Source organism: Dromiciops gliroides, chromosome 2 (genome assembly GCF_019393635.1).
Source record: "Dromiciops gliroides isolate mDroGli1 chromosome 2, mDroGli1.pri, whole genome shotgun sequence".
NCBI lineage: Eukaryota > Metazoa > Chordata > Mammalia > Microbiotheria > Microbiotheriidae > Dromiciops > Dromiciops gliroides.
Window position 1 is genome coordinate 650,892,447 of NC_057862.1, and position 24,433 is coordinate 650,916,879.

General features: G+C 45.0%; 1 protein-coding gene and 1 pseudogene across 1 annotated transcript in view; both read left to right on the top strand.

Moving 5' to 3' along the window:
* TANGO6 (transport and golgi organization 6 homolog) overlaps positions 1-24,433 on the top strand; it is a 214,603-nt gene that overhangs the window by 183,931 nt on the left and 6,239 nt on the right. The gene's annotated exons all lie outside the window — the stretch shown is intronic.
* Positions 18,491-18,884, top strand: LOC122742410 (annotated as a pseudogene).

The following is a 24,433-nucleotide window of genomic DNA, read 5'->3' on the forward strand; positions in this document are numbered from 1 at the left end:
GCTATGAAGATCTTAAGAACCTAGCACACAGATTTGGGATGGTTGCCTGTCAGTAGCTTTCAATGCGGCACCTTTTCTGTCATTTTTAACATTGAAGGGTGTTTCTTGTCCATGCCTTTATTCTGTACTCAAATTTGAAATGAAACTTAAGTTATCATTTTTATTTTTTAAAATCTCTGCTGGGGGCAGCTAGGTGAACTCAGTGGGTAAAGCACCGGCCCTGGATTCAGGAATACCTGAGTTCAAATCCAGCCTCAGACACTTGACACTTACTAGCTGTGTGACCTGGGCTAGTCACTTAACCCTCATTGCCCTGCAAAAAAAAAAAAAATTGTGAATTTTGAATAATTTTTTTTAACAAGATGGGGCATTTATATGACATAATGTCATTATGCATTGCCTGTATAACAGTTTCTGGGTGACATTTTCTCAGATTGATGGATTGGTAGAAGAGGTCCTCTTGATTGTCCACTTCAGTCGCCTGATCTTTATCTTGTGGGGTCACATCAGAACTGTTGTGTATGCATGGAAATATGCATCAGAACGCATTCTTCTTTTTTGCCGGGCAGTAAGGGTTAAGTGATTTGCCCAGGGTCACACAGCTAGTAAGTGTCAAGTGTCTGAGCCCGGATTTGAACTCAGGTCCTTCTGAATCCAGGAGTGATGCTTTATCCACTATGCCACCTAGCTGCTCCCAGAACTCATTCTTTTTTTGTGTGTTTGTTTGTTTGTTTGTTTTATTTTTGGTGGGGCAATGAGGGTTAAGTGACTTGCCCAGGGTCACACAGCTAGGAAGTGTCAAGTGTCTGAGGCTGTATTTGAACTCAGGTCCTCCTGAATCCAGGGCCAGTGCTCTATCCACTGTACCACCTAGCTGCCCCAGAACTCATTCTTTAGATGGCCTTGAAGCTAGGATAACAAATGCAATCCTTTGTCACTGAGCAGCAGCTGATGAAAGTTTTCACAAATTTCAAAAATCTACTAGATCAATGCACGGCCCAAGACAGTGATGATATTGAGTTTTAATTAGAAATATATAAATATTTCAAAATTTTTAATAACTCACCTTTCAAATGTTTTTTATAAGTGTATAGCATTTCTCTTTCTGAAGTTATTAAAGCTTAAAGTTGCACTAAGACTTTGGGGACATGTATTTCATAGAAACCAGTGCAGCTTTCTGCCTTCCCGTCCTATATCCCTTATTCTGACCATCACCATGACCATGACCACCTCACCTCCATTGCCAATCATGTGTTTTCTCCAGCTTGCCCTTTGAACCATTTCTTGATGTAACTCGTCATTGCTGATGGGCTGCACTTTTCAGTCCTGCCCCAACTAAACATGTTCTTTAAGGTCATCTGGGGTTTTTCTGCTCCTGAGATAGTGGCATACCATGATTCATGGCCAGATAATATCAGCCATTTCAGTGACTCATCTTGTCGTTCTGAGCACTCCCACCCTCGGCATAAATCACCAGTCCTTTCCAAGATGGTCTCTGAGGTTTGGTTTGGCTGAAAAATTCCTCCTCTTGCAACTGACCCAGTGCTGACCCAGGTAGTTCACGAGGCTTGTTCTCCAGCACAAGTCTCTCATTTACCCACGTCTGAAGTTTGCTGCCTCATTCTTCAGATAGCCAGGGGGCCTTCCGCACTCTGAGGAAGCACTGAAGAAGGGCCGTAGTGCAGGAAAATGAGACGGGATAATAGTCATAGCTGGCATTTATAGAGCGCTTTGAGGTTTGCAGTGTTCTACATCCGCTCATCTCGTTTCAGATGAAGTCATCTGCTGTGTGCTAGGCACTGTCGAGCACTTTTCAATTACTGTCTCATTCGGTTCTCACAACAACCCTGGGAGAAAGGTGCTGTTGTTATTATCCCCATTTTACAGGTGAGGAAACCGAGGCCAGCAGAGGTGAATCGGCTTACTTTTAGGGTCCTCCAGTTAGTGTCTGAGTTGGAATTCAAATTCAGGAGTCCCTCCACACTATCCACGGAGTCACTCAGCTTCCCGTAAGGTCTGTAGAGCCTTGTGGTGGGGACGAACTGCTAGTGATGATTGCTGGGCAGATCAGGGGCTGAGCCAGGCTCCGACTTCCCAAAAGCGATCATTTTCATGTCCTCTTTTGACTCTTCCTTTGCACTGAGGACAGAAGCTTCTCTCCAAGACCACCCTGAGCAATGGCTTCCCTAACATTTCTAGAGGCCCCAGGCTCCTTTGCCAGAAAGAGCCCGGACTAAGAAATGCAGGGTTTTTATTTGGAGGGATGCCTTTTTCATCCCAGAAGTGACCCATTGTCCACCCCGGAAACTGAGGCAGGATGGTCCTTGAGTGCTGAGCCAGTTCCCTTGCCCCTGCCGGCCTCACAAGGACTGGAGGAAGATTGCCAGAAAACAAAGGGAAAGTCAGGAGCTAATGGACAGGTCGAATGGAAAGCTTTTTGTCTTTTTGGTCTCACCCCAAAGGCCATTGAACATTGCTTGGTGTGAGTTTTAATGTGCTATGAGCCAGCCCAGCCACTTTGCTTCCTGGACTTGCTCCCACAGTCACTGCTCCTGCAAGAGACAGAAGGTTCAGTGTGGAGAGCAAATGAAAAGGACATTGATGCAGAGGAAACGGAGATCCAGGTGATAATTAATCCGCTGCAAACTCTGGGAAAAGTGCTTGCTAGAGCCTCAGCAGGAATGAAAACGATCTCGCTTCTTGGAGCGTGGAGCACCAGCCAGGACAGCCGGGCAGCAGCACCTGGTCAGCTGCCATGCGCCAGGGAGGCTCGGGCGCTTGTGCTTCTTCCCAGACGCCTGGAAATGCTGCATCAGCCTCACCAGTGGCTCCTTCCCAAGGCTGGTTCAGAGGCCACCAGCTTCTCGAGTTCATTGCCCCAAAGCAAGCCCCGATGTGCACATCTGGCCCAGAGGCCTCAGTCCTCCTCCTCCTCAACCTCTCTGCAGCCTCTGACACTGTCAGTCACTCTCTTCTCCTTGAGGCTCTCTCCTCTCTAGGTTTTCAGGGCACCCTCTTTCCTGGCTCTCTTCCTACCTCTCTGACCTCTCCCTCTCCATCTCCTTGGCTGGATCCTCCACCAGATACCACTCTCTAATGGGAGGTGTCCCTCAGGGTTCACTCCTGGGCCGCCTTCTCTTCTCCCTCTCTACCACTTCATTCGGGGACCTCATCAGCTCTCATGGATTGAATTGCCATCTCTGTGCTGACGATTCCCCCACCTGCCTATCCTGCTCCTGTCTCTCTGCTGACCTCCAATCTCCCATCTCCCACTGCCTTTGAGACATTTCAAATGGATGTCCAGAAGCAGCTAGGTGGCGCAGTGGATAGAGCACCAGCCCTGGATTCAGGAGGACCTGAGTTCGAATCCGACCTCAGACACTTGACACTTCCTAGCTGTGTGACCTTGGGCAAGTCACTTCACCCTCACTGCCCCACAAGAAAAATAATAAAATAAAAAATAAAATAAAATAAAATGGATGTCCAGGAGATACCTTAAACTCTCCGCTTCCCTTTTCCTGCAAAGGGCAACACCATCCTCCCAGTCCCCCAGGCTCGCCACCTAGGAGTCATCCTGGACTCCTCACTGTCTTCACCCCCATGTCCAAACCCTTCTCAAGGCCTGTCAATTTCACCCTCGTGACATCTCTCCAACACGCCCCCTTCTCTCCTCTGACCCTGCCTCCACCCTGGTGCAGACCGTCAGCACCTCCCACCAAGACTCCTGCAGTGGCTCCTCTCTTGTGGTTCTCCTGACACTCCTACCTCCCTGCCCGCTCCTAGTCTGTTTCCTTGGCTGGATCTTCTTCACCATCTGGCCTGGGCCCTCTTCTCCCTCTGCCTATTTCGCTCGGGGATCTCGGCCTCTGAGGGTTCAGTTTTTATCTCTTTCCCCATCAGTTTAACGAGCATTTATTCTTTTTTTTTAATTTTAACCTTCATTTTTTTCTTTTGAGTTCCAGATTCTCTCTCCTCCCTCCAGCTTCTCCCCCACAGCAATGTGATACCTGTTATACATGGGAAGTCATTATACAGATGACTCGTAAATCGACTTGTCCAGCACAAATACCTCTCTTGATTTCCAGGCTCTCATCTCCAACTATGTGTTAGACATCTTCAACTTAGCCCGGCCACAGCTAAACGCATTATTTCCCCCCAAAGCCTTCCCTCTTCCTAATTTCCCGATTACTTTATTTATTTATTTGGTATGAAGCAATTGGGGTTAAGTGACTTGCCCAGGGTCACACAGCTAGTAAGTGTTAAGTGTCTGAGGCCGGATTTGAACTCAGGTCCTCCTGACTCCAGGGCCGGTGCTCTATCCACTGTGCCACCTAGCTGCCCCTCCCTATTACTTTAGAGCAAGGCTTCTTAAACTTTTTCCACTCCCAAGAAATTTTTACACAACCCTGGGTGTGTATATGTGTGTGTGTGTGTGTTTTTGTATATGTGAATAGGTAGAGAGAGATATGCAGAGTTCTGTACATTTGCCAAATTTTTCTCAACCCCCACATTCAGTGATGCGACCCTGTATGGGGTTGTGACCCACAGTGTAAGAAGCTTTGCTTTGGAGGGTACCACCGTGTTCCCAGTGACCCAGGCTTGCACCTGAGGCATCATCCTCAACATGTCACTCTCTCTCACCCCCCAGATCCAGTCAGTGGCCAAAGCCTGTCATTTCTGCCTTCATAACATCTCTCTTAACCTGCCAGTCCCCTTCTCTCTTCTGACATTGCCCTCACCCTGGTGTGTGTGGGCCCTCATGCCTGGACTATTACGGTGGCTGCTGGGGAGTCCACTGCCACAAGTCTCTCCCCACTCCCATCTGTCCCCAACTTGGCTGCCAAATGGATCTTCCTAAAGTGCAAGTCTAAGAGCTTCTCCTGCCCCCACCCTCGACTCCAGAGGCTCCCTGTAACTTCCAGTACCCAGTGTCAGATCCTCCATTTGGCTTTGAAAGCTTTTTACTACCCAGCTTCTTCCTACCTTTCTGCCCGTCCTGCACTATCCACCATCCACATAGCCTGCTCTCCAGTGGCTGGGCTCCTGGCTGCTCCTGACACAGGACACTGCCTGCTGATTCGGAGCATAGGCTATTCCCTGCCTGGGGAATACTCTCCATGCTCATTAGAAGGGCCCAAATCAGGTGCCCTGAGGTTCTGCCTGATGCCCCTGGGGCTGCTGGGGCCATCCATCCTCAGCCACTTTGTAGGTCTTTGGTGCATATCTCATATTTGCTCCCTATGTACATGTTGTTTGTCCCCAGCAGGTGATAAGCTCCTTGAGGGCAGGAACTGTTTCTTTCTGGTGTCTACATCCCTAGCATCTGGCACAGAGCACGGCTTAATAGATGGGAATTGAGTGAATGAGCAAAGCAAACAGAACAGTGTTTTTGTCACGCCTCCCTTAAGAGAAACAAGTTTTGGCAGTTTAAAAGAGTAGATGGTAATCTAATCAGAGTACAGGCCTCCTACCCTTTTCCCCCCTTCTTTTTTTTAAGCCTTTTCCACCGAAGGGAATCGTCTCCCCAGTTTGGGTGAAGGGACAGCGTGCTCCTCCCCTGTCTGGCACCACTCCTATTTCCCGGCTTAGAGATGTCGGGCATCTCTTAGAGAGCTAGACAATGTGAATTAGTAGAAAGGAAGCTGGCTTTGGAGTGGAGGCCTGCTGGCCCAGCCCACCCCAGCAATGGCTTGTTGCCTTGGGAAATGGGGTGAGTCACCTCCCCTCCCTGAGCCTCACTTCTGGAAATCTGGGAAATGAAAGGATGGGCCATTTAAACTCTCCCTTCAAGAGGATCCTGTTATTCTGGGGATGGTCTATTATGGTTTCTGGGATTTACCTATTGGGATAGGATTCAAGCTATAGAGCTTCTTATCAAGAAATGGCATGTCTATACATGCCTTTAACTGCCCTATTTCTCAGCCACTACACCCTCCCTAAACCCAAGTGGGAAGCAGAAATATAAGGACTTGAGTGCTGTGTCTCTGCTAAATCAAAGGGGAACATCTCTTTGGGGTAGGTTAGGCCACAGACAATTTGGTTTATCTTTCTGTTGTCTATTAGGAGCAGACTGAACATTATCAAACCTCACTGTACTCAGAATCGAGAAGGAAAACTTTTTGGAGGCAGTGGAAGATGAACTGAGGCTTTGTTTTGTGCAGTTCTACTCTAGCCAGTGTGAGTTTTTAATTTCTCAAGTAGAGTTCTTGTAGCTTGCTGGGAATTTTCATAAAGTAACCTTCGGTTCAGTAGAATGGGCTTTATGCAAAGGTCCAGATGTTAAACTACCTCCCAGGTAGAAGTACTCTTATTGTAGTACTCATTCTAGGCCAATGAGAACAGTAACCATTCATCCCTGGTGGGCAGAAGGGCTTCTGGGTTCATTTGCTGTGTTACCAGTGTGTTTTGGGTGGCGGTGCTGCCTGGTTAGGAAAATATTGTTTGTGTTCATAAATCTTTTGTTTGCATTTACAGGACTGTCTTATTCTGTGTTGTGTTAAATCAGTTCTCTAGCAGATTGTTTGCTCCTCACCTCCTAACTAATTAACGTAACAAACGTTTATTAAGTACTCACTCACTGCGTACAAAGCTCTGTTCCTCCAACAGAAGGCATATACACTTAAATTGTTCATCTTACGTGATCTGATGCAAAGTGAACTAAGCAGAGCCAGGAAAATAATATACCCAATAACTACAACAACATATAAATGGAACAAACAAGAAAACTACCAAAATTAGAATAACTTATAATAATCAAGCTTGGCCCCAAAGAAGCATTATGGGAAAGCACCTCCAGCTATTTCTTTGTGAAGATGGAAGACTGTGGGAATGGAACACTGCATATATCTGACCTTTTGGGTGGGTGGGTGGGTTGGTTCGTTTGCTAAGCTGTTTTATTTTTACCCTTTCCTAAAGGGGACCAGGGGCAGCTAGGTGGTACAGTGGATAGAGCCTAGGCCAAGAGTTGGGAAGACTTAATCTTCCTGAGTTCAAATCTGGCCTCAGACACTTCTTAGCTGTGTAACCTTGGGTAAGTCACTTCACCCTATTTGCCTCAGTTTCCTCCTCTGTAAAATGAGCTGGAGAAGGAAATGGCAAACCGCTCTAGTATCTTTGCCAAGAAAACCCCAAATTAGATCATAGAGAGTCAGACACACCTGAACAACAACAAAATAAAGGGGACCTGGCCTTGATTCTTATAAGAGATGGTTCTTTGGGAGGGGAAGAAGGAGGAATGAAATGGAAAATGAAGATGACATTACAATAAAAGATATCAATAGAAAAGTATTCATGAACATTAGCAACTTAATGTTTTGTCCTTGAGTAGAGATCATTTTATAGGAGAAGGAAGTTCAGAGGTGGAAGGGGATCCTGAGATCATGAAGTCTGCCTTTACACTTTACAAATGAGGAAAATAGGACACCTTCCTCCCCGCTGGGCATCTCCACAATACGTGTCAAATGCTATATTTTGGGGTGCTTAGGGTAATACCACATAAGACACACATGCTTAAAGCTGTGGATGAAGGGGTTGGCAGGGGGGTGGGGATTAAGCTGGCTCACGCCAGAGGAGAACCAGTAAGAGGTGTGAGGGAGGCCAGCAACTAAACCAGTGAGTAAGAGAACAGAACTAGACCAGTATCATTAAACAGGCTGATGGGCTTTATCCTTGGCAAGGATAAAGACCGTCAATACGTAAGTGACGAGAAAACAAAAACACTGGAAAGATTGGACACGCTTCACCCGGGCTGCCCCCCTAATTCTGAGCTGAAAGCTGGCAAGACAAGCCACTAGGGAAGCGTAATCATGTCACCCATCTCCACTTTGTAGATGGAAAAGCCAGGCAGAGAATGTCTGTGTCATTTGTCCGGAGTGTGCCAGGTGAGTGGCAGATCTGGAAAATTGAGCCTGGAACCGGCTGTTCAGGACAATGCTGACTGCAAGACTAAAATTCCCAACCTTTTCCTGTGACGAGCACCTAGGTGACATACGTGACAGCTTGGGAAGTGCTCCATTCTTGCCGCTCTGGCATAACCATTTGCATAGATCTGCATGATTTAGATCTTGGTTTAACATTCCTCTTCTTTAGCACATTTAAGATATTTTATTTGTCACAGGATTCCCATGCCTCGATTGTTTTTACCTCTGTATTTCTCACATCCTGATCTAAGACAGGCAAGTATATGACCTCATTTGAAGACTAAACCTATGAGAATAATTTCTTTTAAATTAGCTTCAGATAGACTTGGCACTAGTTTCCATTTGTCATTGGTCACTGAGACTGACCGGATGGCCATGAGTACATAGGATGCTTCCAGTTCCCCAGTCTGATTTTTTTTTTAATGGAAAAAAAAATCCAGTTATTTTATTTTTTATTTTTTTGTGGGGCATTGAGGATTAAGTGACTTGCCCAGGGTCACACAGCTAGTAAAGTGTCAAGTGTCTGCGGCTAGATTTGAACTCAGGTCCTCCTGAATCCAGGGCCGGTGCTTTATCCACTTCACCACCTAGCTGCCCCCAATCCAGTTATTTTTTGAAGAGTTTTTGGGTGCTTTCTGCTTTTTAAAAAATTGTAGGAACATTTATGTTAGCCAGAGACCCAGAGAAGACATAGGCTTGTAAAAACATATGCTGCCAAGAACATATTTTACTGTAGACAAGTAATCTATGTGCCTACCTTCTTAAACCGTGGGTTGTGACCCCAAATGGGATCATGTAACAATGTGGTGGTCACAAAAAATTTGAAAAAGGTAAAAGTCTTTTATATAGCTATATGCCTGGGGTTGTGTTAAAATTTCTTGGGTGAAAAGGGGTCTCGAGTGCAAAAAGTTTAAGAAGGCCTGTATCTCGTGAACCCCTTCCTTCTTCTCAGTCCTTGGGATTTGGAAGTTCCTGGACTGTTATGTTGTATTTTGAAAAACCAAGAAACTGAAGGTGTCAGCCCAAATGAGGGATTACCTAGTATTACCTAGGCAGCTAGGTGCACTGGGCCTGGAGTCTGGAAGACTTGAGTACAGACCCAGCCTCAGACACTTACTCGCTATGTGACCCTGGGCAAATCACTTAATCTGTTTGCCTCATTTCCAGCAAGAAAAGGCTACCTCCTTAAAGGTTACCTAGTGTATCTTTAGGGGAAACAGAAAGAACAGCAACCATTCGTTGAATAGTTGACACTCTCCTGGAGCCCACATAATTCCCAGGATCTGCCAGGCTGGCATATTCCTTAGAACACAAAAAAGAAACCAAAGGGATCCATCCTCTCTTTAAGAACTCAGGCTATTATCCATCCCCTTTCTCCAGTTTGAGCATGTCTTGGGGGAAAGCACAGTCTAAATGTGGCCTCTGTCCGCTTTATTGCGACAGAGAAACCCACAAAGACTGTATACTGGAGAAACAAGGAGGAGAGCAGGCAGGCAAAATCCCCCGGGGGCTCCCAGGTTTTGTAGGGCTTCCTTCTGGGAGGGGACTTTCCTCTTCCCTCTCTGCCTCCAGGCCCTGCTTCCCGGTCTGTTCCTATAGATCCTGATTCTGAAGTGATCTCTGAGTTGCAAAACATAGTTATCTCAGCCCCTTTCTCAGTGGGAAGAATAAAATGTGACAACTTGCCCTCTCTCCACACAGGGATGACTTAAGATGCCAGCCTAGATGAATGTTCTGTACTCTTTGCTAGTCCAGCTCATTGCTTAATTATCCCTGGCCTCCACCAAAGTATTTCCTCTTCCTCCAAGGCTTAGCATTTAATACAGGCCATGTTGGCTGTTCTGAGAAGACTTGTTAGAACTGGAATAATTCATCCTTTTAACAGTTTTCCCAACAGTAGAGAATCTTTTAGAGGGGGAAACTATTAGAGATATATTGGGAAGAAGGGCTGTTCCTCAGCACCACCCTGCCAAGACTGTGCACTGCTTGTATGGTTATCAATTTCAGCTTCTTTTTTTTTTAAGTGAGGCAGTTGGGGTTAAGTGACTTGCCCAGGGTCACACAGCTAGTAAGGGTCAATTATCTGAGGCTGGATTTGAACTCAGGTCCTCCTGAATCCAGGGCCCGTGCTCTATCCACTGTGCCACCTAGCTGCCCCTGCAGCTTCTTTTTATAAAAAATTCATTCCAAACTTAGTAAACACCAACCAAAACAAGCATCCAAATACACCCACACATCCCCCATCCCATGAAATATGCACGTGTTCAAATGGATTATGATCTGGTTAATTTGGATGTTTTCTTTCAGCAATGCAGACCCCAACCCATCTTGTGAGCATTCTTGTACATTCCCTCCCATGAGGCCACTCCTGGAGCTGCACCCAGCATTTGCTGGAGGCCTCACTTGCTTTTTCAGAACATTCAGAGGGTACCAGTCACCCCTCACTCTCATGAACAGCTTAGGCTCTCTTCCTATCAGACATTTCCCCCGTGACATTTTTTTACTTTTGTTCTTCAGGGTTGCCCATTGGTTACATGGTGTGCAGCCCATCTACACACATCATGCTTTTCCGTTGCCCCCTGCTTGAGATCCATTTTTAATTCTTTGGAAAGTGGTGCATTCCACATATCTCTTCATTCTGGTAACGCAGAGAGGATGTCAGTATTTTAAAAGATAGATCTTTGTTCGTGGGAGAAGCCTGGGGTTTTTGAAAGAGCTTTTCCATTTCCTGAAAGCAATCGAGCTCACTCCCCTTCTCCTGTTTAATTCTGGGCCTAACTTGTTCACTTTTTTTTTTTTTTTTTTGGCCAGGCAATTGGAGTTAAGTGACTTGCCCAGGGTCAAACAGCTAGTAAGTGTTAAGTGTCTGAGGCTGGATTTGAACTCAGGTCCTCCTGACTCCAGGGCTGGTGCTCTATCCACTGTGCACCTAGCTGCGCTGAAACTTGTTCACTTTTATTATCTGTCCCAGATAGATACGCTGCTATTCTCCTTCCATTTGGTCTTCCTTAGGAGAATAGGCAGCCCAAACTCTTTTGAGTGGTACAGATATCTTCCCAGAGGCTCTAAATGTCCTGCTGATGCCACTAGTATTACGGGGTCATCCACAAACAGAACACCTAGAGAACACAATCCACAGGCAATCCCTCTTCAGATTCTAGCCACTGTCTTGCCAGCCAGCATCTCTAAACCATCGGCCATGCATGGGCTCCTCTGCCCACTTCCCAGCTCCCACTTATGCGTCTGTCTTCCCACATTCAACTACAAGTCATTTAGGGTAGGAACCACTGTGCTTTCTCAGATTTATCTACTTTTAGTGCCTTGCACATAGTACGGTTTAATAAATGCTTTACCATCATCATCACCGTCCATCCATTCATTTATCTTATCTTCTCCTATGGGCCTACTCTATCACAGTGGCGAATGCCTCCCTCTTTTATGCCTCTCGCCATGTTTAGCATCAGAGGGTCATTGATTGAGATTGTTTCTGGTGCAGTGGATAGAGCACCGGCCCTGGAGTCAGGAGGACCTGAGTTCAAATCCAGCCTCAGACACTTAACACTTACTAGCTGTGTGACCCTGGGCAAGTCACTTAACCCCAATTGCCTCACTAAAAAAAAAAAAAAGTGTATCAAGAAATGAATGATTTTGGCAGATGGATGGAAGACTACTTGTTGGAATGCCCTCCAGACAGTGTTTGTTCTACCGAAACACATGCTTTTTTCATAATCACCAAACAAACGCAGTGGTTTCTTTTATTCTTTACTTCTTTCAGTCACTTGTGTGATGATAAAGATGAAGTCTCTTATAGAGTATCACTTGTAAAAGTCTGCCTGTCCCTTTGGGGAAGCCCTTAATGTGTGTGTAGATGAATCTCATCAATATTTTGTATGGAGATGAGAAAGCAGGTGGTGTGCGCAGTAACTGCTGGTGTTCACAAATTTGCCCTTTTTTAGGTCTAATTTTTTTCCATGCCTTTAGTATCTTTAGTATCTTCCCCTCCTTCAAATACTTTATGAATCAGTTCCTCAATACCTTTAAATTTTGTCACCTCCCAGCATGTGTTTTCTTTGTGACTGTTTTGTATAATCCAGCTGCTTTTCCCTCTTTTTTTTACATTAGTTCCAACTCCTCTATAAGTAGCCAGGGACTGTCATATCAGGGTCCAAGGGTAGTGACACTCCTGTCCTAAAAAACAATCTGCCAGGGTTTTTCGTTTTCTTCTACTTACTGCCCTCCTTCCATTTTCATTTTTAAATGACTGCATAATGACTTTGCTTAGTTTGATGTGCCCAAGCTTTCTTTAAAAGCTTTCTGGTTTTACCTTCCGCTGTTTATAAGATGATGCTGTTCATAATTACCTATCATCATCATAAGATTTTTACAAACCAGTTTGTTTTTAAATTTTAATTTGAGGGGGGCAGCTAGGTGGCGCAGTGGATAAAGCACCGGCCCTGGATTCAGGAGGACCTGAGTTCAAATCTGGCCTCAGACACTTGACACTTACTAGCTATGTGACCCTGGGCAAGTCACTTAACCCTCATTGCCCAGCCAAAAAAAAATTTAATTTGACAAGATAACAAAAAAGTCCCATTTGCCTGTCTCCTTCTGAACTTTTTTCTTTTTTTCAGATTTTTTTGTTATTGCTTGTTTTTGAGGGGTTTTTTTTACACCGTTGTATTCAGCATATGCGTTGTTCTCACTCTGTTTCTTCTATCTCTATTACTTCATGAATCTTCCCCATAATTCTTTGTATCCTTCACAACTGTCATTTCTCATGGCACAATAATTTGATTATTATTATATACCATGCGCCAATCATTGGACCCAGGGGTTCTAGTTTTCTGCAATTCCAAATAGCAGGGCTACAGATAATCTTGTAAAAGTAGGTCCTTTTTTCCCTTTCAGTAACATTTTCCCAGTATAGTCCTTATAGTGTGATCACTTGGTTAATAGACATGAGCGATTTAGTGCTTCAGATTATATATTGCCATATTGATTTTCTAAAAGATTGTATCTATTTATAGCAATGTCAATACTGTACCTGTTTCTCCAACAATAATGACCATTTCAAAAACCATCTTTGCCAGTTTGGTGGTATAAGATAATATCTCACTGTCCTCAAGTCCAGCTCCTTAAACTTGGACTCACTGGGGCTCGAAGCTAGCTCATTATTGCCCAGACTTGGCTGACAGGACTCCAATCACTTAGGAAAGAAGCGAAGGAATAAGAGAGTGAACCTAGGGACACAAAGAACAAGTGGCTAAGGACATTCCCGGTGGAATTTCCCTATAATTTATTTGGTAATGAATGAGTTTTACAGCCTTCTAGTTTTTAAACTGAAAATTCTAAGGCTCCCTGAAATTCCCCCCACCCCCACCCCGTTTTTAGATTTCCTAAGAACAGAATTTAGAATTTGTCTGGACAGGTTTCCTTTAACAGGTATTGCCCTTCCCTGGAAACTCCTAAAGTTTTTGTAAAAGTCAGTTTGCAAGCTGTCTGTCTTATCTGAGAGTGAAAGGAGTCCCGGGGCAGAATTACAGAATGGATGATGATGGAAAGGCAAACACTGTCTATGTTCCAAATTTGGCTTCTCCCCACTTCTCCTGTACTCTACTGTCAAAAACTCAACACACACATGTCCTTTAATTCCTCCCATCTGGACGGCATAACTATAGACGATCTTGCAATGAATGCAGCTGGGTTGCTATCTTTTGTTATCCCTCTGTTCACTGCATGGCTCTACCCTTCTTTGGAAGTTTGCACCCAAAGATCTCAGTCAGGGCACATCACAAATACAAAGCAATGTCTCTAAAAAGGCTTTAGGACCGATGAGAAAATGCACCTTCCTTCTCCTCCAAGAAGTGGAGGACTATGGGTGTGGAAGGTTGCATTTGTTGTCAGTGTGTTGGTAGGTTTTGCTGAGATCTTTGTTACTGGCTAATATGGAAATATGTTTTGCATGATTGCACATATATAGCCTGCTTACTGTCTCAGGGAGGAGGGAGGGAGGAAAAATGGAACTCAGTGTTTTTTTAATTAATGTTTAAATTGTCTTTACATGTAATTGGGGAAAATATTATTTAAAAAAATAAAATTAAATCTTTGTTACAAGGGAAATCTTGCCGGATATAAGAATGTTGAAAGGGTTTATTTGGAAATGAATGTGATATAAAAGTAAAGGACAGGGGCAGGTAGGTGGCGCAGTGGATAGAGCACCGGCCCTGGAGTCAGGAGTACCTGGGTTCAAATCCAGACTCAGACACTTAACATTTACTAGCTGTGTGACCCTGGGCAAGTCACTTAACCCCATTTGCCTCACTAAAAAAAAAAAAAGTAAAGGACAGTAATAAAACTTAAAATAAACAAAGTAAAAGACATCAGAGTAAAACTCAAGAGAAGTAAATCTTTCCTGTCATCCCTGCAGTGGCCAAGTCTACCTCCATAGGTTATCAATCAGTCAGTCAACATTTAATGAGCCCCTCCTATGGGCTAGGCCCTGCACTAAAAAAAGACAGGCCTTGCCCTTGAGAAGTTCACAATCCAATAGGGGAGAAAGTATGCAAATAACTACACACAAGCAAGTTGTGTGCAGGACAAATGGGAAATCATCAACAGAGGGAAGACACTAGAATTAAGAGAGATGAAGAAAAGCTTCCTGTAAAATGGCAGTGTTAAACTCAAATCTGGGAGCTGATGAGATCACCAAGTGAAACACTGTAGAGCCAAGGTATCAACCAGTGAGCAGCAACATGTTCAGGCAACCCTCCCTAGCATCAGATTAAAATGTACTTGGGAAATATTTAACAAAACGAATTAAAGTACAATAAAGATAGATAACATTACATTTTTAAACTGTCAATACACAGGGGCAGCTAGGTGGTGAAGTGGATAGAGCACCGGCCCTGGATTCAGGAGGACCTGAGTTCAAATCTGGCCTTAGACACTTAACACTTAACTATCTGTGTGACCCTGGGCAAGTCACTTAACCCCAATTGCCCTGAAAATAAAAGAAAGAAAGAAAGAAAGAAAGAAAGAAAGAAAGAAAGAAAGAAAGAAAGAAAGAAAGAAAGAAAGAAAACCTGTCGATATACAACACTCAGGGACCTTATGTGTGGATTAGTGCCCCCCATTCTATTTGAGTTTGATACCACTCCAACAGAGAGAAAAGTTGACCTGTGTCAGAACCCCAAAGGACATCCATGGTGAGTGGCCATGACCTAGAGGAATATCTAGCAATGGAGACAGAGAAGGAGAAGGAGCAGTCAGATCGGAGCAGAGCCAGGAGAGAGCAGTACCCCCAAAAACCCAGAGAAAAAAGAGTATGAAGGAGAAGAGGGTGATTGATGATGTCAAAGGCTGCAGAGAAGTCAAGAAGGGTGAGGGTTGAGAAAAGGCCATTGGATTGGGCAATTAAGAGAGAACAATTTTGATTGGATAATGAGATTGGAAGCCAGATAGTAAAGGGTTAAGAAAAGAGTAAAAGGAGAGGAGAGTGGAGGCACCTGTCATAGATAACCTTCTTAAGGAGTTTAGCCACCAATGGAGGAGAGAGATGAGAATGTAGTTAGTAGGAATGGAAGGATCAAGGGAGGACTTTCTGAGAATGAGGGAGACATGGGCTTATTTGTAGGTAGTAGGGAAATAGATATCGGACAGGGAGAGGTGGAATATTAAGTGAGAGAGAGGGACAGCCTTCTGGAGAGAGGGAATGGGGTGGGATCACTTGCACAGGTAGAGAGGGGCTGGCCTTTCCAAGAAGAAGCACCACTTTATGTGAGATCCCAGATGATTCCCCCTTTCTACTTAATTGTACACGTGTGTCCCCTTCAAAAACACCCTCCTTGAGGGCAAGACTATTTTGGACTATTTTGTGGCCCTGTACACACAAGTGATAAATAATAACAAAGTTTGCTGGGTAGAATTGAATTCTGTTTTTCCTCCAACCCAGCTCCTCGTACGTGCTTTTTCATTCATTAATTGGCAAAAACAAGAAGCCGTCCGGCAGAAAGAGAAAATGGATGAAGAGTTAGAGACCAGATCCCAGGATGTCCTGGGGATGGGAGACCAGTGAGCTCTCTGCCTGCTAAGAGCACAACGCTCAACCACTTCCTGGTTCACCCTCATTTCATCCTTCAAAAGGCTAAGAAACCAATAAGCAGGGGAGGCTTCTATTATAGATCTGGTTCTCCCTGACAGAAAGGAGTGGGGTACTCTGCTGGAAATTATGGGAATATTAAGGCCAGGTGGCCACTAACCCCCAGCGTGTGTGATAGAGAAAAGGAAGACACAGTGTAACATGCAATCTAGACAGATTTGGGAAAAGCAAACTTCCAAAGATACAGAAGAACCACACGTTGGAGCCATGGATGAAAATTCCATGGAAGAAATTAGCCAAGAAGACTTGAGAAACTCTCAAGAATGGAATGATGAAGGGAAGACGTTCCAGTAAGAAGGAAAGGTGAAAGTTATCTGAAGAAAGCAATGAGGATGCACAGAGAATACACTAACAAGTTGAGATTTATTTTTTTAAGTGACATGCAGAAGATGGATGCAACACAGTGTAGCCGGGTCCTGTAAGGACAGTAGCCAGAAAGAAGGCTGAAGACACACGACTGGGAAGCAGAGGGATTAAAGGCAAAGGATCACTGTCCAGGGTGGATGGAATGGTTGGTAACTGACAGCTCAGAGAAGGTTAAATTGCCTAATTCCTATTTTGCCTCTGCTTTATCGACTAAGAAAAATGACCTTTGGACTGGAGAACACAGAACAAAAATGCTTTGGGGGGGGGTGTTGATAGCCAAGATAAATAAAAAGAGCTGGTAAGAGAGCGCCTCACATCCCTTGATTCATTCAGGTCACCTGCCAGAGGGTCTACATTCTCTATGTCAAGTGCTTTGGGACCCTCGAAGAACTATATAAATATTAGCTACATGTCCACAAAGCATTGAGAGAGCTTGCAGATGTGATGACTGAAGCACTGTCAGTGATATTTGAAAAATGTGGAAAACAGGAGGCAGTCTGCATACCCAGAGAAGGGCAAGTGCTCCAAGTCCCCCCAAAAGGGAATCGAATGGAATCTGCAAACTATAGGCCAGGGAACCTGAGCTCTATTCCTGGGGAAATGCTAAAACACATTATGAACAAAATCGTTAGTGACATTATTATTCAGGCCCTTGTCCCCTCTGGCTTGGACTATGTCAGTAGCCTGATTGTCTCCCTGACTCTGATCTCTCCAATCCATCCTCTCTGCCAAGGCCAGTGAGCTATTCCTAAAGCACAGATCTGACCATGTTATTCCTTCGATCAAGAACATTCTGGGGGTAGCTAGGTGGCACAGTGGATAAAGCACTGGTCCTGGATTCAGAAGGACCCGAGTTCAAATCCAGTCTCAGACACTTGACACTTACTAGCTGTGTGACCCTGGGCAAGTCATTTAACCCCAATTGTCTCACCCAAAAAAAAAAAAAAAAAAGAATATTCTGTGACACATACACCCCTCATTGTAACTACTTATCTGCATACAAGTTATATTCTTCCCCCACCTCCCATCCAAAAAAGAACTGAAGCTCTCTGAAGTCCTAGACCAGTTGAGTTTGATGTTTTCCTTGTCTCCCCTCTGAGTATTCAATGCCTTTGTCACATCCTTCCTTCCCAAGCTCATTCTGCTGTAGTCTTTTGTTTGTTCGTTTGTGGGGCAATGAGGGTTAAGTGACTTGCCCAGGGTCACACAGCTGGTAAGTGTCAAGTGTCTGAGGCCAGATTTGAACTCAGGTCCTCCTGAATCCAGGGCTAGTGCTTTATCCACTGCTCCAGCTAGCTGCCCCTCCCCCCAGTCTTCTTCATACAATCTACTATACAATCACATTTGCCTTGTTATTAGTCCCTTATGGTATTCCATCTCCTCTTTCCAAGCCTTTACATCCTGCTTCCCCATGCTTGAAATCCATTCCTTCCTCTCCTCAGCCCCTCAGAATCTCCATCTTCCTTCAGAGGTCACCCCTACATGGGATCTTTCATGATCCCCCCACCCCAACTCCAAGATATCTTACATTTACTTTGCATATATCTTGTGTGTGTTTACATGTATATGCATTGTTTCCCCCAGTCGAATGTAAGTTCCTTGAGGGAAAGACTGATTTTTTATCTTTTACCCCCAGGACCTAGCACAGCCTGGCACTTAATGATTGCAGATTGATTGTTATAGAAAAGGGCTGTGATTACAAGGAATCAGGATGACTTCAATAAGAAGTCTGATGTGCAAACTAATTATCCTTTCTTTTTTGGAAGGGGTTGCTAAATTGGTAGATCAAAGGAATGCTGTAGATATATTATCTCTAGATTTTAACAAAGTATTTGATAAAAATGTTTTGAACTATTATTGTTTAAAAGTTAGAGATAGGGGGCAGCTAGGTGGCACAGTGGTTAAAGCGCCGGCCCTGGATTCAGGAGGACCTGAGTTCAAATATGGCCTCAGACACTTGGCACTTACTGGCTGTGTGACCCTGGGCAAGTCACTTAACCTTCATTGCCCTGCCAAAGGAAAAAAAAAAAGAGAGATAGCCCTTTCTGCCTCCTCGATCATCATGGCTCCTATGAAGAAATCTGTGATGAAAAGTGGCAAAAAAAAAGAAGCAAGTCCTCTAATTTACCCTGGATTGTAGCCATGCTGTGGAAGATAAGATTATGGATGCTGCTAATTTTGAGCAGTTTTTACAAGAACGAATCAAAGCGAATGGAAAGGCTGGCAACCTTGGTGGTAGAGTCATAACTATTGAGAGAAGCAAGAGTAAGATCACTGTGACTTCAGAGGTGCCATTTTCTAAAAGGTATTTGAAGTACCTGACAAAGAAATACTTAAAGAAGAACAATCTTCAGGATTGGCTCTGAGTGGTGGCCAATAGCAAGGAGAGTTACGAATTATAGTACTTCCAGATCAACCAGGAGAAAGAGGAGGAGGATTAAACCCTCTTGGGTCCGGAAATGTTTTGTATATGATATTGAATAAAACCTAAACCAAAAAAAAAAGTTAGGTGGACTGGATGGTAGTTCAGTTAGTAGGTGAACTTGGACTTGGTTGAATGGCTGGCCTCAAAGAGTGGTCATTAATGGTTTGATGTCATTTGGCAGGAGCTCTCTAGTCGAGTTCCCAAGAGATCTGTGCTTGGCCCTGGGCTCCTTCACATTTTCATCAGTGATTTGGATAAAGGAGTAGATGCCATCCTTGTCAGATTGGCCAATAACACTGAGCTGGAGGTGAGGGGATTGCTAATCCACGGAGTCACAGAGTTCGGATCCAAAACAATATTGACAGGAGAGAACACTGGGGCAGGATTTGAGACAAAATTAAACAGGGGATTTAGATGTGGGTTCAAAATATCAACCTCATAAGGATGAGAAGAGGGGAGAAGCAGGGTTGGACAGCAGTTTGTCTGGAAAAAAGATCCAGGGGTCTTAGTGGACAGATAAAAGGGTCAGTGTGAGTCAGCAGTGTGATATGGCAGCCGGAGAAGCTGATATGATCTTGAACTGCGTTAAGAGAGGTGAGAGTCCCTCTGTGCTCTGCTCTGGTCAGCCAACTTGTCGAGTATTGGGTTCAGTTTCAGCACACCCCATTTTAGATCAACATTGATTGGCATCCAAAGGCCTCAAATCCATGCCAGGAAAGTTGAAGGAACCGAGGGTATTGAGCCTGGGGAGCAATGACACACCCCATATAGCTCTTCAGGCACTTAGAAACTTGTTCTCTTTGCCCCCAGAGGGCACGGGGCAGGAGCTGCACAAAGGTAAATCCAGTCTGTTAGCCTGTGCACAAGTGCTCAAGTGCCTGCCTTGTTCCAAGCACTGATGTTGGGCTCCAGCAGAAGTGGCCCAGGCTGCCCCGGGAGGAAGCAGGATCCCCCTCACTGAAGGGCCCCTTGTCAGTGTGCCAGGTCAGGGACCGGCCTCCCGCCGTGGCTGCTCCATGGCCTGTCAGTCTGAACTTCTGCGATTCCACGCTGGGCTTGTGCAGCAGCCTCGGGACAAGGGCTTCCAGCCTGACCTCCGGAGTCTGACCCTAATGCCAGGAGTCAGGAGAGGGAGGTGGCTGCCAGGGTCAGGCAGCTGCTTACTGTTAACAGACACTGTGTGTCTCTGATGAGAATTCCCACATGTGCCTGGGGCTTTTTCTTTTCCCTTGGCCTCTTGACTAGCTCTCTGGCCTGGCCTCCTAAAGTGCAGTCTCCCAAAGTCAGTGAGTTAGACCAGGTAAGCTCTAAGATTCCTTCCATGAAGGCTCTCACTCCGATGAAACACCCCGTAACGTGCGGCATTGAACGCCGTTGGGGAAATTCTCTGTCGAACAGTGTCTCCCTGGGCCCATCCCTACACACCCGCGGAGGCTCTTTTCTGACCTGAAGACCTTGAGACCAAGACAAGGGTGAAGTGGCTTAGGCCAGTTGGGACCCAGCCAGAGCTCCGGTGCAAACCTAAAGCAGTGGCATAGTATCTCCCATCAGCCTCTACACTGACCTGCCTCCCAACCCCAGCAGCCCAGGAATAACCCAGAGCTAGTGCAGAGAACCAAGGCTGGATTGGCAGCAGATCAGCCCGGGGTGATGAGGAGACAAGAGGACCTTCTCGGGGCCATCTCACCACAACAGACCCTCAAGTGCTGCTTATCACTGCTGCTCTGCACCCTGCTACTGAGTTAGTTGGGGCAGGAGGCATTGCTTGGCTCCTCTCTGCAGGATGTCTGCATTATGATTATCAAGGGCAAGGAGAAATGAAGCTCCTTCCTGAGTCGTGATTGAGTTCAGTCTAAATGCCAAGATTTAATCACCTTCCAAGGACAATGGTCCCGAGACCCAGAAGGCAGCAGCCTGCTGCCTGTGCATACACCAAACCGTTTTTTTGAGGCTCCTTTGTTCTATTTCTGTGCCTGTGGGGGTGTCAGAAAGCTGCTGCAGTCCTCTGAATGCTATTTAAAGACATTCAGCCTGCTGCTGCTGCTGCTGCTGCTGCTGCAGTTTGTATTCACGCCATCTCAGGATTGCTGCATGACCCTGAGAAACCCTTCAGTAGCAAGGATGCAGCAGCAAGGAGCCACACAGAGGGACTCGTGCACAAGTATCGTCCGACTTCCCTCCTCTTGCCTCCTTTCAGAGAAGTTGATCATTAGCTGCCATCTTGGTCTCCATCTCCTTGGCCGCCCAGCCAGTCTGCCTCTCTCCCTGTAGCCTCTTTGGTACTTCAGCGGTTAATCCCTTTCCCTTTATCCTTCAATGAAGGTAGTTAGCAATGCCCTCCCTAGCAGAGGCTCCAATCAGCACTTGAGGCACGCTGCCCATTTGTAACAGTCAGACACAATCCAGAAAGGGTAAAAACTGCATTTATCTCTGGGTCTAACAGAGAAAATGCTTTGAAAAAGAAAAGATTTTTTTTTAAAGCTCAGCAACCTTCGATCTATAATAATGCACAGAACTTAGAACACATTCAATATTCTCTACCTGTCAGGCATGGATAAGAATCCCCCAGACTGCGTTAGTAATCCCGTCTTTCTTTTCTGACCCTCCCAAAGCTTTCAGTGAAATGTCTTAAGAGCCTGGTCTTTTTGTTTAAAATGGTGCGATTTCTCGCCATGTGCCCATCAAAGAGGAGGTGTAAGCTTTATTGATGAAGAATTGATTCTTCTCCGAGCCAGAAGCTTCCTCCATGAGGTCAGGAACACCTGCACCTCATTCCCTTTTGCCTTTCATTTGCTCACTGCTGCCCATTATCTCAGATTCTTCACCCCTCAGACAAAAACAGCAAAACACTTAGTCCTAATTGTGGTTTGCTTCTTTTCAGTTTGCGTAGAAGGAACTCCTCTCTCTCTCTCTAGCTATGTGGAATTCAGCTGTCCAACTTGGTCCAGGTGTTTAAGTCAATCAGATAATCTACCTAATAAACAGTTACTATCTACACTGAAATCTGAATTACTGATTCCCCAGCATTTCCAAGGACCCAAATTATCTTACAACATGTTTGCTGTTCTTCCTTTTTTTAAAAAACATGAACTTGACAAACATAAGTATGAACATTTCCATATTCAGAGAATAGGAAAAGAGGTTTGTATGTGAAACCAGGAATCTCCATGATGCACATTTGTTTCTTTTTTAAAAAACTGATTTTAAATTGAACATGGTAATGACAACACTGCCTTACTCGTACAGGACACCTTTTGCACATCTTTGTGTTCCCTTCTTTGCATTTTAAAATGTTTTGTTAATGCTAAAAAGCCCTCGCTTGAAACAAAAAGTTTACTGAAAGTAAAACAAATGCACATTGGTCTTGCCTACAAATGTGTGTCTCACCCTGGAGCACTAGTGTCCTCAGTCTTCCCTTGCTTCTTGGCCAGGTTCTCCAGCCATGCTTCATTTCTTTCCTGATGTTTGTCTCACCCACTGTTGTCCTTCTCTCCTACCCAGTTTGAAAAACAAACTCAAATTAATTTTGTCATTGTTTCTGGAAAGTATATTCAGCCTATACCCCTCTGACCCACTTACCATCTGTGTAACTTTCCAAGCTAGTACTTTCCTCCTTTGCCATCACCCCCTATTTGTCATCTCCCACTATTATATTGTAAGCTCCTTGAGGGCAGGGACTACCTTCACTTTTATTTTTTTATTTTAAATTTTTATTTATTTATTTATTTCGCAGGGCAATGAGGGTTAAATGACTTGCCCAGGGTCACACAGCTAGTAAGTGTCAAGTGTCTGAGGCTGGATTTGAACTCGGGTCCTCCTGAATCCAGGGCCGATGCTTTATCCACTGCGCCACCTAGCTCCCCCCCCTTTTATAGTTGTATCCCCAATTAGCATAGTGTTTGGCATATGGTAAGCATTTAGTGGATGCTTTTGAATTTATGCATGGTCCATCCACCTCTCTGCCAAGAGGTGTGGAAAATGCTTTATCCTTCCAGAGTGGTGATTGAAAGACCTAGTTGTTTTCCTTAACAGCGCTGTAGAATAAATCGTTCTCCCAGCTCTTTCTTCACTTTGCATCAGTTCGTACAAGTTTTCCCAGGTTTCTCTGAATGTGTCCCTTTCTGTCATTTCTTTTGGCAAAATAATTACCCATTTCATTCATGTGCCAGAATTCGTCCAGCCCTTCCCCCTCTGTGAGGAGGAAGAGTATTTAGGCATAGGGGACAGCCTCCGCGTGGGTACAATGACAAGAGATGGGGCGTCATTTTCAGTGAAACACAAGCTGACTCCTGTGATTGGAGGATGGTCAGTCCTTCGACCAGCACTTATTAGGCCTTTGCTGTGTGCCAGGCCTGCTGCCGAGCTCCAGGAATACAAATACAAGCAGAAAGATAGTCCCTTCCCTTAGGGAGCTTACACCCTAATGGGAGAAACCCGAAGGAAGCTGGAAAGGGGGGGGGGGCGGAGACCTTGGGGAGAGAAATGGGGAGAGAAATGTTAGAGAAAGTCTGGAGAGGAATGAGACTGCAGTGACCTGGGCACCCTCCTTAAATGGAGGTTCTGCAAGGAGCCATCCAGCCAGCTGGAGGAGCCACCGGGCCGGAGGGTCCTTCTCATGTGTGAATTCCAGGGCTGAAGTGAAGTGGTCAAGTGGATAGAGCGCTGAGCCTAGAGACAGGAAGACTCATCTTCATGAGTTCAAATCTGGCCTCAGACATTTCCTATCTGGGTGACCCTGGGCAAGTCACTTCACCCTGTTTGCCTCATTTTCCTCATCTGTCAAATGAGCCGGAGAAGGAAATAGCCAACCCCTCCAGGATCTCTGCCAAGAAAACCCCAAATGCGGTCATGAAGAGTCAGATACAACTGAACAACAACTGAAAAATGAGCATCCAGGATGAAGAGGAGGCAGAGACATGGCGGGGAGGAATGCAGCCTGGAGAAGATGTATGACATATCTGAGGGGGAATAATGTGTGATCAGTCTAGGAAAAAAGACTGGAGCCAGATTGTGAAGGGCTTTAAATACCAAGTAGAGATGTGTGTGTATGTTATACAGAAGGCTAATGTCTAATGACATAGTCAAAATGACACTTTAGAAATATCAATTTGGCATGTTTGTGGAGGAAGGATTGAAAAGGGGAGAGACTGGATGCAGGGGGACCATTTTGGAAACTAGTGTAATAGTCTGGGTGATGAGGGCCTGAACCAGGGCAGTTATGGTGTGGAGAGAAAAGGGAATGGAGGCAAGACAGAGATGTTGAGGTAGTATAATCCACCAGACTTGGCAACTGATTGGATTGGCATGGGGGAGTGTGGAATCAGAGGGAAGAACTCAGGATAAATAATGCCTCAATTATGAACCTAAGCCAAGAAGAGTAGAGGTATCCTCACCAGAAATAGGGGAGCTACTAGAAGAAATGTGCTTAAGGGGGAGCACAGTTTGCTATATTGGAGATATCTTGAATTTGAGATGCCTGTGGGTCTTCTAGGTGATGTCCAGCAATGAGTTGGAGATAAAAGAATGTTATTCTGGAGAAATGAGAGATGGATATGTAGACATGAC